The 14,893-nt window shown below is 35.6% G+C and overlaps 2 protein-coding genes across 2 annotated transcripts in view; one reads left to right on the top strand and one right to left on the bottom strand.

The window, feature by feature from the left end:
• The window catches only part of LOC117983752 (transmembrane protease serine 9-like), a 267,133-nt gene extending 262,167 nt beyond the window's left edge, over nt 1–4,966 (top strand). Inside the window, exon 31 of the mRNA XM_034970371.2 lies at nt 4,956–4,966. The gene's annotated coding sequence lies outside the window, so the exon portion shown is untranslated. The remainder of the gene's footprint in view (nt 1–4,955) is intronic.
• Nucleotides 1–14,893, bottom strand: part of sano (serrano) — a 100,800-nt gene that overhangs the window by 73,369 nt on the left and 12,538 nt on the right. Inside the window, 1 exon segment of the mRNA XM_069499652.1 lies at nt 1,305–1,330. The gene's annotated coding sequence lies outside the window, so the exon portion shown is untranslated.

The raw sequence follows: 14,893 nt of genomic DNA, 5'->3' as shown, positions 1-14,893 counted from the left end.
TGAAACAGGGGTTTGAAATTTGTATAGTCCACGCGGACGAAGTCGCGAGCATAAGCTAGTAGAGCTATAAATAGTAGGTAGAACATCTCTATACAAAAGGTGAATTTTGTGTTCTTTGATTTTAGTCTCATGATTCGTTCTTTATTGATATTATTATCGATATTATATACATACCTACTTATATTACAACTAGTTAACTCGTCCCGAATTCATACTTTACATGGATCAACAAATAAAAACAAATTTATTCATTCAGAATATTATTATGCCTAGACCTAATCTGAATGTGTTAGATATCACATATTACTATAATAAGTGATATTCGTGAACGATTGTGAGTTTTTAAAGGATACCCGTTCCATATTATATGATTTTCCACAGAGAGGCTCACATAATATTAACATTACAATCAAAGTAGGTATTAAAAAGTGAATAAAATCAAATCCATACAAAGTCGCAACATCATCCAGATGTACCTAAGTAATTTGAATTACAAAACACCCATCGTATGTGATTACTATATTGCGAAACCGACAGACGGCAATTTGCACTGATCAATATCAATTTTCTTATAATAAAATTTTAATGCCTCGATCATTATGGCCGTTGTGTTTCATACCTATTGTTGGACTAGTTATACCTACATACATATATTATCACAGCTTTGTTGTATAAGTAATATTTGGTGCAAGGATGACGCAATGGCTTGTTTTGGCATAGCTAGCTACCTACCTTTAGAAAAGCGAGTTTGTTGTGATGATCACTTCTTTATACCTAACTAAAATATAAAATTTTAATGCCTCGATCATTATGGCCGGTGTGTTTCATACCTATTATGATGAAATCATTATGTAACTTTTCATTTGTATGTTCTTTTTTTTCAACTGAAATGAAAGTGTACAAGTATGCTGGAAGAGATTGTGCCATACAAAATGGCAGCGTACTGTATTTTGTGTTAAACGGTCTTCGTCTTGACATGTTGGATGTTTCATAGTCATAGTCTATACTCATAGTAGCCACTAACATTTAGTTCTGAGTGCGCTCACATGATGCTCACTATGTCTATCAGCGCCAAAATGGCGAAAATCAATCGCCAATCGCAAGACGCAGGTCCAGCGTACTTGTATTAGTAGAGGTCAGTGATTTTTGCGAAATTCCATTTTTGTGAATGAAACTGTCATATTTACAAAAACAGAAAAGGTGGAAACATAGAGGGCGACGACGCGTGATTGCAGTGGCGCCACGCTCATTTGGATGCAAAAGATAATTTGAAAATGTTTTGTGAGATCATTTTAGGAACATACCTGTCTAAGAAGCCTCAAATGATGATCTGAAAAGATAAATAAAATATAGGTAAGTATTTGAAAAAATACGATAACAATCATGCTACAAAATTTAATGCTTTGCGGGTTTTTACTTATAACTAAGTACATATATAAATTATTAATTTATCAATCTTTGTAAGGCTATCATTCCTGCAGAGTGACGCGTAAGTGCCGATGCGTTGTGACTTGTGAGTGAAACAGAAACCCATCAAACGGATTATACATAGAAATGACATGAAAATGAAGTGATCCTATAGCTGGGTGTCGCAAACATTCTTATGAAAAAACAGTCTTCCAGAGGGCTTAGTACGCAAGTTACGATTATCAATAATTATCATTTGCGATAATCGTATAATATTATAAGTGGTTAAGACGTCTCGGCTACCTCGTCGGGTCCGGGGTTCGAGACCTGGGACGAATATTATATCTCAAACTGTTTGGAATTATTATATCACTCGATGAAGGAAAACATCGTGAAGAAACTTGCATTACTGAGTGCTCTCCAAGGTGTGTGAAGTCTGTCAATCCGCACTTGGCCAGCGTGGTAGACTATGGCCAAAGCTTTTTTTCATTCTGAGAGAAGACTCGTTCTCAGTAGTGAGCCGGCGATGGGTTGATCATGATTAACATGACTGTTATAGTATGGATGTAAAACTTATCAGTCATCAATCTTAATATTGCATCATGATTAAGTCAGCTAGTTAAATAATGATTTTGAGCTTATTTCGTGGTTTAACAACTTATTTTAATGTAAGTAGATAACGGGTACATAAGTACCACGATTAATTTGATGTTTTTATTTGTCGATATTTCAACCCAATTACACGGGTCGTGGTTACCAACGGGACCACGACCCGTGCAATCGGGTTGATCGACGGCACCACCACCCGTGCAATCGGGTTGATCGACGGCACCACCACCCGTGCAATCGGGTTGGAATATCGACAAGTTAAATCATCAAATTAATCGTGGTATGTACCAGTTATCTACATTAAAATATGTAGCTAGTAAAATATATTAAAAAAAAGTTAATAATTTCATTTTCAATTTATGATTGCTATTTGCTACACTTTACATAGTAAGCGGGTCAAGATTGGACACTTGGCCACCTGTTGTTATAGATCAAGTTAAAAACTTACTCTCATGCATGCACTCATGTCACATACATAACAAGATATTTGAGCTTGACCTCAAAGTTTGGGTGAAAAAAATAATCCACGTATTTTAACTTTAACATTAACTCTACCAAGAACTAGCACATTCCCGCGTCTTTCTTCGCGTAGATTTGCATTTTTATAAAGATCTTGTTAGAAATTTTGAAATTAGTGAAAATTCAGGGTACTTCCAGTCCAATCCAATCCATCAGCCTGTTTGCGTCCACTGCTGGACATAGGCCTTTCCAAGAGCGCATCACCAATCACGGTCCTCCGCCTTCCTCATCCATCCGCTCCCCAGCATCTTCTTCAGGTCATCGGTCCAGCGGGTTGGAGGTCGTCCCACACTGCGCTTACCAGTACGCGGTCTCCACTCCAGACCACGTCTGCCCCATCGGCCGTCGGTTCTGCGACAGACATGACCTGCCCATTGCCACTTCAGCTTGCTAGTCCTTTAAGCTATGTATGTCGGTCGCTTTTGTTCTTCTGCGAATTTCCTCGTTCCTGATTTTATCCCTGAGAGTGATACCCAACATAGCTCGCTCCTTAGCGCGCTGAGCGACAGGCCACTTAAGAAGATAATACTGTTTTCTTCATAGGTCCACCAGTTTAGGCGTCCTAAACTAGTGGACCTATGACTGTCAGTCAGCCAATCATGTTCACGGTACTATTTTATATTTCTATCTACTAATTCATGTACCCGATTTCTTGATTGATTTTTTAAATACCTATTTATAAGCAAGAAGCTCGGCGGTTGCTCTTTCAGGTCAAGTCTACTTAACCTGACGGCAAACGTCATCAAATCTCACAACACAGAACGAATCACATTCTCGAGATATCACGTTACGCGCAAACATACACACAGTGTATAGCTAACAGAAAGTGAGCGTGTCCTACATTATCACGTGGCCGCATTGACCGACTTTATAGTAATTGTTACTTGTTTAATAAACTACTGGAAGTGGCTTAGAGTAATTCACTTTTGATAATGGTTATGTTCTCACTTTTGACCATGGCTACGGGATCAATACTTTGTCCTAGAACCATCGTCATCATCATCATCATCATCAATCCATCGCGGACTTACTACTGAGCAAGGGAGGGATGAGAAAGAATCGGCCATAGTCTACCACGCTGGTCAAGTGCGGATTGGCAGACTTCACAAACTTTTGAAAATATTATGGAGATCTCTCGGGCAACCTTACTGGCTCCTTAGCATTTTCTTTTAAAGCAAGTTATATTTAAATGCTTAAACCGCACATTGCTCCGAAAAGTTACAGGTGCGTGCCCAGGATCGAATCCTCGACCACCCGAATAAAAGACCGACTTCTTAACCACTAGGCTATCAGTGCATCCTGAACATAAGCGAGTAGCATACTTTCTCTGATGGAGCTCTGATTTCTCTATGACAGATGGCGGTGCTACGAAGATCATCATTATCATCACCATGATCAACCCATCGCCGGCTCACTACAGAGCACGGGTCTCCTCTCAGAGTGAGAAGGGTTTTGGCCATAGTCTACCACGCTGGCCAAGTGTGGATTGGCCTACGTTACGAAGATCAAGGGAACACTAATTGTAAATTAATATTGTGTACAAGAACCACTTTTTGTGGTAGGGGATTGTCATATCAAGGTCCTGATCCATCTATCCAATAGTCCCTGGCACTAGGACTTCGAGGTCGCGAGTGGCTGCACTTTCTCCAGGGGAGGGAGTTTCTCTACCGAGGGTGTTTTAGTGGGTAGAAATCCCACATAACCTGATTGGGTACCTTAAGAAGATTTCCCCCTCGAAAAAAAGAAGGATTGTAGGCACACGAGCAGATATAGACTGTAGGTAGGTATAGTTTATTTGTGTAGGCCTGTTTTTTGCAAAGAGGAGTAGGTATATTGTAAGGATCTAATGACAAAAAAACGAAGTGAGAGATCTAAGAGACTAGCGCAGTGGTGAGCGATGTGGTCTTATAAATTGGAGGTCCTGGGTTCCATTTCCTGTGCGCGCAATTTGGGATTTGTGAAATTGTCTCTGGTCTGATCTGGGTGGCTGGTTACCACCCTACCAGCAAAGCCGTGCCGCCAAACGACTGTTCCGGTATGATGCCGTATAGAAACCGATAATGGGTGTAATAAAACCGCCACACCCATTTAAAGTTAGCCCGCTACTGCATCATCACTTACCATCAGTAGAGATGGCAATCAAAGGCTAACTTGTAATGGAATAAAATATAATAAAGGAGTTGTAGCATCTGTGTGACGTTTATTCACATAAATTGAAATAAAGTCGTAATGTATAGTTCGCGACAGGTCGAGATGGCAATCGTGACATGAGGCGGGCACTAGCCCGCACCGGGTCAACGCGGGGGCTGTGCGGGTGTGTGGGTGTCCTCAACCCGATTGCCATCTCGACCTGTCGTGTACTATATAGACCAGCTGTACGACATAGCGAGTCAAAAGATTATCATCAGGTAGCTTCTAAGTGACATTTAAATGAATGTACAGTGATTTGTCATATTCAGGTAGGTAGGTGCTGTAACGGTGCAGTGTCCAGGATTCTAGACCAAATTCTTGGATATCAAGAACGATGGCTGTAAGGTTGCGCAATTAGTCACTTATTGTGTAGGTATTTAGAGCAGACACGGCTGGATGGATGTCCCGTAATGACCTTGAATGTAAAAATAACTCAGTTGCAGCTAATTAGGTCTAAAGTTTATTATCTAGACCGTTTTAATTATTCTTTACTAGCTGACTTGCGTCGGTTTCGCTTACTTGGTTTTATGGATTAAAATGTGAATGTATAGGTATACCGTATACTCATAAAATGTTCTAAATGATGGTAAAAATAAATACAAGAAATTATAAATGAATACACGGACGAATTGCGAATTCCATAGTTATAAATCTACAGAGATTATACCTACACAGTATTTTAAGATATTTTTCTAGCCATTATGTTAAAATAAAGTAGGAATAGGTACATTTTGTCTTCTAATATCTAAAAATATATTTTTTTATCACACATAATAACTGTGTGATTTGCAAATTAAGTTTCTAAAAAAACTGTATTTATAATAATGTTATTTTATTAAATTTTACGGGCAATTAAAACAGAATTTTTGTGATACTTAAATCTTGTTACATAATACTAAGGTCCAATTATTTTACTAATCCAAAATAATAGAAGATGGTGTAATCAAACGAAAAAAAGCAGCCGAAACTTATCGGCGCCAATCTCGCAATTAAATCAATTATGGACAAAACTGGTACGTTTACTGTACAGCAAATTGTGATTAATAGTTTTGAAAAGACTATTAATCATTGGGTAATCATTATGAATCGAGTGGAAATGCTATCCCATAGCTGCGGTATCAAAAAAATGAGAATTTCACTCTTGTATTGATTTCGGAAAAAGAAAACTATGTATCTATGTCCTGATATATTTTTTTTACCATATTTTAAAATTTTATAGTATTTTACGTACACTTCGGGTTGGAATCCTGCCGATTCGCAATTCTTGATATGTCATGTATTTAAAATGATTAAGTATGGTACCTACTATTTGCTTATTTAAAAATATTTTCTGCTGGCGCTTTTCCATTTCAAACAAAATCAGGTCTGAAATAGTTATAATTATTGCGGGTCCATTCTTCTTACGCATAATGTTAGGTACTTCCAAGAGACGCGATGACGACGCGACACGGAGTTTAATTTTGACGACGCAAATCTCACTGCTGCCAGCCCTACCTGTTCAAAATAGGTTCTTAAATGTGGTCTTTCCTTCATTCCTTCATTATAGGTAAACAATTTACTTTGGCAATTTGCCAAGACTTAGTTTACGCAAGTACTGGACGTTTCCACCCGACTACGCAGCAATAAGTGAAGTGAAGTGAGGAGTGACAGAATGAAATCCAAGGCCTCCGTGATTGATACCACTACCGCAACTTTCAATTTCGTAAGCTAAAAATGCATAGACAGGCACACTACCCATTACATATTATTTAATATTTAATTAATAAATTAAATTAACACTTCAAGTTATCTATTAATCGATATTATCGTAAAGGGGTTGAAAAAAGGAGTTGAATTTTCAAAAATCCTTTCTTAGCGGATGTCTACGTCATAATAGATATCTGCTTGCCAAACAGGCCGATCGGTCCAGTAGTTTACCTGTACGTTGATAGATCAGTCAGTCAGTCAGTCAGCTTTTCCTTTTACATATTTAGGTTTAGATACTTAATATCAAAATCATTGTATCGACCAGCTATTTAATTAACATAATTTGTTCAAATCCGTATGCGTACACGACAGAATGCGATTTGCAATGGACTTGTCAATTTAATTATCGAATTATCGAGAACCGGTAAGCACCCTGTACCAGTCAAGGCTCAGATCATCACGCCGCGCGACCAGGTTGTCAAACCGTTTAAATAACCCACTGACATTCTATACCGGTCTAAACAATAGTATTAAAACAATTGATTAAAAGAGCTTCATACTACTAGCAGCCCATGTTACGAAATGATATTATTAATCAAATAATCACTATAGGAAACTATTTTAATACCAGTAGGTACCTATCTAGAAAAGGAGAAACTGACTAATGAATACATCAATATACACATAGAATCTTTTTGTATGTAGGTTTCCGCGATAACAAAGATTCTGCTATTCTGCCTTCGATCTATTTGATCTGTGACAATAATTATTTCCTTTTGATATTAAGTCTTTTAAGCTTTATCATAGTCAACGGTGATTGATGATGATTGTAAAATTATGTAAAAACTAAATAAAAATGTATTAACTGTTTGTATTGTACCTATTGTATTTTGTATTCTGCTTAATAATAAATAAATAAGTACTTAGGTATTAATTAGGTTCTTGTAAAAATATGGCAAAGTGCGTGCCAAATCAAAATCCTTGAAAACTTTAATTTTCCATTCGATTACAAGTCACTTTAATTAATTTATCTAGTTTCCATTTGCATTGAAACTAATCAAATTATGTCTTAGTTTAAGTCCCGCAAATTGCTAAAAGCGCATGGCCACCATTTTAGTGACTTCTGCACTATACTGAAGTTTCGAGCTGATTCGACAGATCATCGCGTTGCCGCTCGCTTAGATCCTAACTTAATGTGCCTTGGACCTAAAGGAATCTTTTTGATTTCGCACATCTTATTATATTTTTATTTTTAAAAATCTTGTTTCTGGTGTTAGGTTAATTAAATTTTTATTTTGTTTGAATTTTTAGGCAATTTTCATGATCAATGCAGACCACCAAAGTTCGATTAGCTAAATAATTTAAAATAATAATACAACAATAACAATTTTATACGTGGCATCCATATTATAGGTACAAAGTTCTTTGTTTAGGTAGGTACGTTATTTTATCATTCGCTGCTTCAGTTCACTGCATAGATACCTACTAGTACTATACTATCGGATTTGCTCATTATCCATCAAAAAATCACCTGTGTAATATTATGGTGAGAATTTAAAATCATTATGACATCAGCACGATGTTCTCGCCTATTAAATATACTTCCTTATATAATTCGGAACAATTAGTCATGCGTTTGATGGTTTAACCAACTCGGTGAGGTTAGGGGCGTCACGGATCATTTATGTTAGAGTGCACGAACAGTGAGAACGTCAGACAATGGGGATCCACACTTCCAATTTATCCCAACAAGTGGCGCATAAGCGAACCGGTAGTATCATCTGTGGCACTGGCTATACTGAGCTATCAAAAAAAATCATGATATCTAGTTATGATCTAGGTAAGAAATTATGAAGATGACAGAGTATCATTGGCCGGACCTCTTGGGGCGCCCTCTGAGATGAGCTTTGCCAGTGGATTATAAGGTTTTACGTCGCGACACGCTCTGGGTAGCTGATATGATTTAATTGAGACCATTAAAAAAAGTTTTCTGAATCAAGCTATAAAAGAGATTAGAAATACAAGAAACAGAGAACTAAAGGTTAAGGTCACTTGTGACCTTTGCAGTTCTGGAGACGCAAGTCACCAAATGTACAAAGGTCACTGTCATTGATGAACTGGTTTTTCAAAATTAAAAATGCACGAGACCTCAAAATTAGGATTAAGTCACATCTAATAAATGCTGATGACGTCAGCAGAGGTCGGCGTTGACGTGACTTCACATATTGTTGTGTCGTTTTAGGAGCAATTAGTGATGAAATGATAGTCTTCATTTATATAAAACACTAGCTTATGCTCGCGACTTCGTCCGCGTGCACTACACAAACTTCAAACCCCTATTTCACCACGTTAGGGGTTGAATTTTCAAAAATCCTTTCTTAGCGGATGCCTCCGTCATAATAGCTGTCTGCATGTCAAATTTCAGCCCGATCTGTCCAGTACTTTGAGCTATGCGTTGATAGATCAGTCAGTCAGTCAGTCAGTCACCTTTTCCTTTTTTATATATAGATTAATAACAACGAAGATAAAACAAAATTATATTGAAAATATATTATACTTATTAAAAAATTAAATAGCTAACACATGACTAATACCTATATTTATTTTAGAGATAACAATATCAAGCTCCGAATACGATCTAATCAAAAAACATATCTTGCAAAAGAAAGACGGATCGAATTTTAGTCATGTATTTTCGTTGTACACAATAATTGATATTTATAGTACAAAGAGAAAATTGTAAGACTGAGTCAACGTTATTGGTACTATTTTATAGCGGAGAAAGAATTAAATGCAATAATCACTACTTTACTTCCTCTTTTATAATAAGCATAACAAGAACACAATATCGCAGGAAAAAACGTGTTTTTTATTACGTTACATCTGCATAAAATCATACATTAGATAAATTTAAATGATAAATTAATTTCAAACTTTATACTACATATGTTAATTAATACTTAAATATTATAGTTTCAAAATTATAATTATATCATCACTTCCTAATGTGCGGGTTGATATTTTAAATTTATATAACGTAAATAATTATGTAAATAGCTGCATTAAATTAACGCTGGCCATACACGATCAAGTTTTCAGCGGACTTGAAGCGGCGGCGTGTAAGTAACCTTGACGGTGTACCTATGGCTATCAGTTGTTAAAATTGACATCAGAAAATGAATTTCGCACTCTGTTATCACTTCAACGACATAAAATTATTTCAGAATCAAATAAAATAGGTAATGAAAATATTTCTTTTTGTAAATTGTACTTTAAATAAATAAGTAATGAACCCCCGTGCCATATTTACAATTAAATATGATAAAAATGTTTCTTTGTTTGCCAATAAAAATCATATGTTAACTTCGCAGTTTATTGGGTCTAACCGTAATTGGATTTGCGTTAACTCTTTAGACAAGACGGTTAATATTAAAAACACTCACGAACTCATCATTTGCTAGGAAATATCACAAATTACTATGAAAAAAAAAACAACTAAACGTTTTTGTTCCTCTTTTTGCTAAATCCGAATATATTACGGTAGTGATTTTTGTTATTAAATTATAGTAATGAATGGAATAATAAATAATTTAATATTTTTGTAGCTTCAAAGCCTTGAAGATAAATTGTTTTTTAATATTTTTTTTCAATTGTTATTGTATATTAAATGCTTTGCTGTCCAATTAGTAACGACAGGGTCTATAGTCTACTTAATGATTTCTTACTGACAAGTTGAACCTAGGCAGGTAGTTTACAAAAATAATAATTAATTCGCTTAAAAATACATATACCTAATATAAAATTTATATAACCTTACGATACTAAAATAATTAGGTTTCGATAGGTTGAGGAAACCCGCATGCCTGAGAGTCCTTCATGGATTCTCCTCAAAAGTGTGTGAAGTCTGCCTTTGCTTTAGCTTTTGGTTAGCGTGGTGGACTATGGCCATGAGTCAAAAGTCGACGGTGGTGTAGCGTTAGAGATCTGTTTTCTACGCTTGCGATGGTTTATGGAAACACAAATAGTTGTAATGCAAAACAAGCAAAGTTTTGAAGACCAAACGCTGAAGTTTAGACTCGTCAGTACATAAAGCTACCTTACATAAAATGGTTTAAAGCTTAATGCCATTACTATGAACAAGTCGGCAACTATAAAGCGATTCAGCAGATTGTATCTATTACTGACTAAAACTACTATAAATTAAAACAAAAACTATCAAAATCTCTCACGCTTATAAAAAAATTGCCACACCATTTGTCAAGCGAGACAATGGTGGTTAAGCGTTTAGATGTTTTACAAGAAATCTATTGTTTTAATCTTTGAGAAAATCTTCCCGTTTCGAGTTATAATGCTTATCAGTTTTCACAGCTAATTTACTTCATTGTTTAGCACTTATAACATAATAATATTATGTATGGCAAAAAGATTACATTAATAATAAATAATAATTAATGTATGAGATTTTAAAATAAGAGCAAGATGTTAATTCTGTTGTATACAATCTCTAAATTAAACTAAATTGAGGAGACTAAATCTACTGCTGTCAGTTTTCGGAGGGAGTGATGTAAAAAGGATAGCATCATATTTTTTAGACTTGTTATTATAGTCAAGAGATTGTGTACAGCAGAATTAGTACCACTTTATCTATTTAAGTAGGTATGCCAAAACTTGTTCATCATCATCACTATATCGATGGTTCATTACTGAGCATGGGTTGGCCATAGTCTACCACGCTGGCGAAGTGTTGATTGGCAGACTGCATGCACCTTTGATTTAAACACTATGGAGAACAATTTTTTTTTGAATCATTTCAGGAGTTAATCCGTTCTGTAGCGAACACGCCTGTCTCCGTGTGTGCACGTAATACCACCAACAGAAGTTGCTGAAGGGAGACCGCACGAGCAGCAGTCAAGAATTCATAACCACTACCACTCTGTCAAGAGTGAAGATTGAGGAAAAGAAGAAACTGAGAAAAAAATGAAACATAATATTATAACTGAAACTTAGCTCTGAACAAAGTCAAATCTATGTATGCTCTATAGATCTCAGCCTTAAAGAGGACACAGCTATTGACTAATAGGCCACATAAAATAAAGTTTGCTTAAAAAACGTAGGCAAGTGAACTAAATCCCATTAACAGATTAACAACGCTTAATAAACCTTAACGACGCCTAACGTTGATGTGTTCTTTGACCTTCGTTAATAGTTTCTCTACCGTAGTCTCTTACCGTTGATGATGTGAAACAATTCAGTTTCCTATGGTATTCAGTGTTTTTGCGGTTATTAAAATTAACTTACGTGTATTCATTTGGGTATTTGACTACATCAAAAATAATTCATTTCTTAGTGATTATTAAATAGAAGATCTCCCAAAATACTTAAAATCCACGTCCTTTGTTAGTTTTAAGTGTAATAACAATTTAAAATTATCGATTAATCTAAAAAAGTACGTGATTATGATGAGACGTCACATTCCAGTATTTTATAGAATATCGCATAAGTACTAAGTGCGCGTTTGACGTTTGATAAAAAGTAACTGACTAATATTTTGAATTTTCAAAGTAAGTAGGATAACAGCTATACCAAGTGGGGTATGATATGAAGGGCATTACCTGTAGGTACTGTCTAAAACAGATTTTTATTTATTTTTATGTATCATGTATAGTTTATGATTACACCTAAACTTATTGTAAAATGTACATTTTCCTCCTAAATAAATAAATTATTTATTCGAAAAAATACAACTGTAATACGGTCCCTCGGTGTGCGAGCCTGACTCGCACTTGGCCGGTTTTTTTAAACCAAGTCATTTTTCACCAGAAATTGGTAACCATTTTAAGTGACATGTTCCAATAGCGTTACCTTTAGAAAGTAAACATTTCAATAGAGCAACGACGAAAAACGGATGTTTCTTTTCTTCTTTTTAAGAGGTGAGAGTTCAATTCTTTGTCTTTAACGGATTTCTATAATTCCTTAACGGTGAAAGGGTAAACAGAAAGTGAAACTTTGAAATGTTTAACAATTCACTTTGTGACCATAATAAATTAAAATTGGGCGAAGATTTACCCATCTCAAAATAAATTCATGCATATACCTACAGTACCTACGGGTAAAACTTAATAACTTTTAAGTTATAGCAGCTAACCTACTGAAATCATAAAAAACTAGCTTCGCTCAATTGGATTTTTTTTTTGGAGTGGAATTACTAAAATCCTGAAACACGTTATTGAAACCGAACAATATGTTCGTGAAACCGAAAGCCCAAATACCAATTTTCGAAAAATGTCGGACTTTAAAAACTTTCACCCCATATTTTAATTATGATAACGGGTGATACAGGTACAGTGAAAAGAACAAGTAAGAGGGTAGTTCGCTACTGCCCTTGACAGCTCGAACTTCTCTCGTAGCACCGCAGTCCCGTCGTGACCACGACCCGTGCAATTGGGTTGAAATATCGACAAATAAAAACATCAACAATCGTGGTACGTACCCGTTATCATAATTAAAATATGTTGAATAAGCTTAAAATCATTAACTTTCACCCCCTATTTGACCCCCTTAGGTTTAATTACAAAATAACAGTAAGTAAGTTGGTAAATACCGGAGAAATTCTAGTTTGAAGAAAAAGTCAACAGAAACGCCTCAGGTTTGCTTTAATCTCCTTTGTGATAAAAATTACATTTCCAAGTTTACAACATACCTACGTGGAATGACTCGAGAGTGTAAATAAAAAGTCGAAAAACTTATCTTCGTATTTGTGTGTTAATTACACTTAAAATGTTATGTCAAGCTGATTAGATCACGGAATGGCGAGTTCAAATATTTGATCGTAACACTAACGAGAAAACAAACTTTTTTTGGAGAACGTGTTTGATCTAATTGAAAAAATGTGTAACCATATTCGGCTCATTACGACAAAAGGTTTTGTACTAGGCTATCTCGGTATATATAGCAATGCTACTCGCGTCGCGCGCCAGGTATTGTACCTACGTTGATTGTACTATGTCAGAAGTCTTCACGTAAGTGCCAACAACAACTGTACAAATTTTCCACTTAATCGGATAAAGGATTCGCGAGCGCATAATGTAATGAACAGACGGTTAGCAAAATATTGATTTTTATAGTAAGTATCTAGGTACTCATAGTATATAATGTAAGGATTACAGATTGACGATAATATGCAAGGACAGGTAAATGAAGAACTTGAGAGCGTGAAACAAACTATTGTCACACTGATTGTGCCTAGCCTGCAGATTTCCTGAAGAACTATTTTAATCGCTCCTTGGCTTGGTTTTCATAAAGTAGATACGTAGGCCTAAAAAGAAAGATTAGCTTCAACTCTGCCATTAAATTACAGCCGAGACCTAACTCATTTTTCAATATACTCGAGAAAAAATTTGTTTTATCATTAAAGTAACAATGGATGAGGCCAAATGAGATCATTTTAACTCATCCATCATATTTCGATACATCAATCAATTTGTCCGTGCGTATCCTTGGCTCACACCCACATTCGCATTGTTGTATTTGTGCTTTTATTTAACCGTGTTAGGTGTTATGTAAAAAATAAGTAGGTAGGCAGTCCTTTTTAGAGTTCCGTACCTCAAAAGGAAAACGGAACCCTTATAGGATCACTTTGTTGTCTGTCTGTCTGTCTGTCGGTCTGTCAAGAAACCTAAAGGGACAAGGGGAAAGGGACTTAGAATCATGAAATTTGGCAGGCCAGTAGGTCTTATAGCAGACATAAAGGGAAAAATCGGAAAACCGTGAACTTAGGGTTACATCACATAAAAAAAAATGTGGTCATGAACTAATAATTAGTATTTTTAATTTTCGAAGTAAGATAACTACAATATCAAATGGGGCATCATATGAAAGGGCATATTACCTGTGCATTCTAAAACAGATTTTTATTTATTTATATGCATCATAGTTTTAGAATTATCGTGCAAAATGTCGAAAAAATACGACTGTAGTACGGAACCCTCGGTGCGCGAGACTGACTCGCAATTGGCCTTTTTTTACCTACTAGGTAATCACGACAGAATGTTTCTTTAGGTGGATTTTGAGCCTTGGGAGTAAGTTTTTGAGTTGTACTAGATACTATTATTATTACGACGATCAAAGACATTTTACGTCTTTGACTACGATACACATTATCTTTAAAAGAGCAACCGCCGAGTTTCTTGCTGGTTCTTCTCGGTAGGAAAGGCATTCCGAACCAGTGGTAGATGCATTTGACGATTCAAAAGTACTTGTAAAAGTTTAATTGAATAAAAATATTTTTATAAAATAAAAATATTTTTTATTCAATTAAACTTTATATTTATGTATTTAAATTACAACTCGAGTAAGAAGTTCGTTTACTTGAAACTTATACCAAACTGCAAATTGGAATTTATCTTGAAATACAGTTTTAGATTCCTTGATGCTAATGGCCGGGCATCGAACCTTGTACCATCAATTGCAAGACGGGGTAATT

Source organism: Maniola hyperantus, chromosome 7 (genome assembly GCF_902806685.2).
Source record: "Maniola hyperantus chromosome 7, iAphHyp1.2, whole genome shotgun sequence".
Taxonomy (NCBI): Eukaryota; Metazoa; Arthropoda; class Insecta; order Lepidoptera; family Nymphalidae; genus Maniola; species Maniola hyperantus.
Note: the sequence above shows the minus strand (reverse complement) of the source record. Positions and strands in the feature narration are given on the sequence as shown.